We start from the raw sequence: 3969 nt of genomic DNA, 5'->3' as shown, positions 1-3969 counted from the left end.
TATACACGTGCCAGCTGGCCTGACAGGAGGTTCGCACACAGAGGTCTCCACTGCAACTCTGCCACTGCAACCTGTGCTACCATCCTACAGCCACCTGCATGGCTTTGTGGGCAAGTGGTGCAGGGTGTGGCAGTGCGGTGGCAACCATCGTGTGAGGGCCACATACATGTCACCCAGTGGGGGGGTGGAACAGGGGGCTTGCATGCGGCAGCATGCCACTCAACCGGCTGCATGACTCTGCAGCGGTGCTGGGTGGTGATGGCTGCATGCAGGGTAGGTGGGCTTTGCGGGGCAGGTACTGCCACTGTGTCCTTCGCCCCTGGATCCTAGAGGTAAGTGGGGCTGTGGGGCAGGGTTGGGGAAGATGGTTGGGGGCCCCATCCGGCACATCACAGCTGGGAGCAGTGCCAGGGGATGAGGGCAGGGGTGCCTTTCTGTGGGGGGGCTTGGTGGGCAAGCAATGCGAGGTGCAGTGTGGTGGTGCCCGCCATGTGCAGACTACACATGATGCCCAGCCACTTGCCCGAGGGGGGGAGAGGGAGGCTGGTATGTGGATGGAGCAGAGCTCCGTGGCCAACTCTGCAGCTACGGCGAGGCATTGGGGTGCAGGGGGGAGGGGGCAGTGCCCCACAGGCAGCAGCTGCTGCCACTTACCTGGAGGGCCGTGATGGTGGTGACGGCTGCTGCCTACAAAACCTCCCGCTGCCACTGGAAAGCTTCTGCCCAGAGCTCTACAGCTGGCTGCCAAGTGGCAGTGGCAGCATGTTGGCAGCCGGGTGGCATGCAGCCATGCCCACCACCACCCCACACTGTGCTGCGCCACTGCCTCCAGCTGCACAGCTCCGAGCATGGCTCTGCAGTGGCAGTGGGAGGTTTTGTAGACAATGGCTGTCATCACTGGCGCAGGCGGCCCCACAGGTAAGCGGCAGCAGCCACCCATGATGGTGGTGATGGCCGCTGCCTACAAAACCTCCTGCTGCTGCCACAGAGCCATGCTCAGAGCTGTGCTTCAGAGGCGTAGCGTGGTGGGCGGGGTGGTGGTGGGGATGGCTGCGTGCCACTTGGCCACCACCATACTGCCACTGCTGCCCAGCAGCCAGCCACACCGCTCTGGGTACAGCTCCATGGCAGCAGCAGTAGGTTTTGTAGGCAGCAGCTGTCATCGCCATCACGGGCCTCCAGGTAAGAGGCAGCGGCCGCTATGTGCAGGCCCAAGCCCCTGCCTCCCCCCTGTGCCCCCATCCCTCACCCTGGCTGCAGAGCCAGCCATAGAGCTGTGCTTTGGCTGCATGCCAGCCTCCCTCTCCTCCTCTCCTGGGCGGGTGGCTGGGTATCATGTGTACAGTCTGCACACGGCAGGCACCACCACACTGCGCCAGCATCTTTTGCCCGCAAAGTCCCCCCACAGAGGGGCACCCCTACCCTCAGCCCCTGGCCCAGCTCCCAGCTGCGATGTGTCGCCTGGGGCCGGCAGCCCCCCACACTCCCTCAACCCCCAACCATCTTCCCCAGCCCTGCCCTACAGCCCCACTTACCTTCACGCTCCAGGGTCGAAGGCCAAGTCTGAGCCTGAGCCCAGCCTTGGCTGCCTCAGAGGCTCAGGCCCCACCCTCTCCTTCCCCCTCCCACCAGGGCTGGGGGTTTTCCGCCCTTTTTGCAATTGGCTCTTGCAGGTTGGAGCTGTCCCAGCCTGCAAGAGCTTTTTGCAAAAGTGGAGAATCCACGAATTTCTCTGCTAAAAAGAGAAATGGTTTTCTCCGTTTTTCCATGGGAAATGGAAAACCAGGATCCCTGGCAATAAATAAAAAATAGATGGCATTTTACAGTTGTAAAAGTGCTGTCTGCTATGAGTCTGTGAAGACTGGCTTTTATCCATAGCAGGTCTTTGTATAGGTTGCCTCCACGCAACTGTACTCTGATTACCCTCTGATTCAGCTGGGCTTTGCTCATTTGGGAACAAGAGTTGAGAACCTATAAACAATAAATAAGTCTGTTTTATTACATTGGTTTTTGACAGATCACTTTTCTTTTCCCTTCCCATCTTACCTGCTTGGACTGCTGAGGATTGACAGAGAGACAGAGAAAACAATGTCTCATCAAGCAAATGTAGCATTTTGCCATCCTTCCCCCATCCACCAATGCATTACAGTAATGCCAAATTGACAGTGTCCTTATTTCCTTTGATATTTAAGATGAATGGTAAAACAGAAATCTGGCTGACCTGCCTACTACAGTTGTAGTATCTTGTTCAACTTCCTGTTTGAGTTGTTTACACTAAAACCCTGTTGCCCCCCACTCCCAACCCCTTGGTGTATGAGGAAGGGAGTGGGTGGGTGTTGAAGGTGGAGGCCACAAGTGATGTAGTGGGAAGGGGGGAACGTGCCCTCTGTTGTTTCTGCACTTACAGCAGGGCGTGGGTCTGCAGCAGAGCTGGACCCAGTGGGTGAGGGAGTGCTGCACCATCATGGTCAGGTGCAGAAGTGGGAGTGGTGGCGATGCAGTGGTGTGCCCCTCTCTGCTGCTGGGCAGGCAGGGGGTTCCTCACCTTGGTAGCCATGGCTGTGGAGGTGGCTCCTGGCCACAACTGGTCCAGCCCAGTTGCAACCCTATGCCCTCCTGTGGGCGCAGAAATGTCAGGGGGCACAGCCTGCTTGCAAAAGGGAAACCCACAGTTTTCCATGTTTTTTTCCATTAAAGGAGAAAACCCGCATATTTCCACAGCAAAGGTAAAACCCGGATCCCTGCTTATGAAAAGTGCATTGTCCTGGAACCTTTTGCTATGAAATGAGTATTCATGTTAAATAACTGCATGAAAATTCTAGATCTCTCTTAAGCAAACATCAAAAAGAAGATATTAGGTGTTGTGCAGCATACACTGTAACACGCCTCTTTCCTTGGAATACGTGCTGCTGTCCACAATTCCAGTTTGTAATATTTTATTTTAGTGTTTGGATGGAAAATTTGAAGCAGGATACTTATGTAACACACTGTAACAAGATTAAAACATTCTCCTACCATGCCTTGATTTATTGATTGAAGAAGTATAGTGTGGGAGGCTGCCTTAGGTATGCAGCCCTTATATCAGGGTCAAAGTACACAGCTTCTCCTTCCTCTACGTCATGTCCATCTCCACCCTCAGATCTCAAAAGCACTGGTCAGTTAACAGAGTCCTCAGTTAGGACTCATAATGATCTTGGTCACCCTCTGAACTTAGGTGCTCAGCTGAGGGTAATCACCAGTCCTTGGGTCTCTTTCTCCAGTCATAATTGCCAACTGTGACAGGGGGCAATCTCCCAGCTGGGTCACAGTACTGGCCCACCTGCCTGTCTATGGTAGTCTGCCCGGTCTTTTCTGCCACGCCTTTGATGTAAAGTAAATTGGTGTTACAATAAGTGGGAGGCTGCCCAGTTAAGACCCTGATGCCTAGGGGTTTGTACATGACTCCAATCTTCACTTATTGTGTCCCATGCCTTGCAGGTGTCTTCCTCGAGTTGCTGTTTGCTTAGGCTCCAGGCCAGGCCAAACTCATCTCCTTGCCAGACCTAACATATTCATCTTATCATTCCACCTCAATGGGCCTCATTCATATCACTCGCTCTCACCAGGCTTCTAGCACTCTGCCCACTTTCACTGTGTCCCTTACTTGCTGCCCGACACAGGACCACATTTGCCCTGCCCTCCTCCCTTGAATGGCTCGCATTAGCCATCAGGCTTGCTTACTTGCACTCCTTGACTGGCCCTGGTGCAGCCTTTCAGGCCTCTCCCGCAACCCTCATCTGAGTAGTGACCAGCCAATTCACCGTGCCCTGGGCAGAGTTCTGACTCAAGCCCTTTGCCAAGTAACTCCTCATTTGTATTCTCTAATTAGGGCCAATTACTCACCTTTTTGGCCTCAGGCCCATTTGCATCCTCAGGCATCCAAACATTTACCTGGCCCTAACTGCCCCCTTCTCTGGGGCCTCAACACTG

The sequence above is a fragment of the Crocodylus porosus genome, unplaced genomic scaffold (genome assembly GCF_001723895.1).
Source record: "Crocodylus porosus isolate Cpor-Errol unplaced genomic scaffold, CroPor_comp1, whole genome shotgun sequence".
In the NCBI taxonomy this organism is placed as follows: Eukaryota; Metazoa; Chordata; order Crocodylia; family Crocodylidae; genus Crocodylus; species Crocodylus porosus.
The sequence above is the reverse complement of the archived record's forward strand: the minus strand, read 5'-3'. Positions refer to the sequence as shown.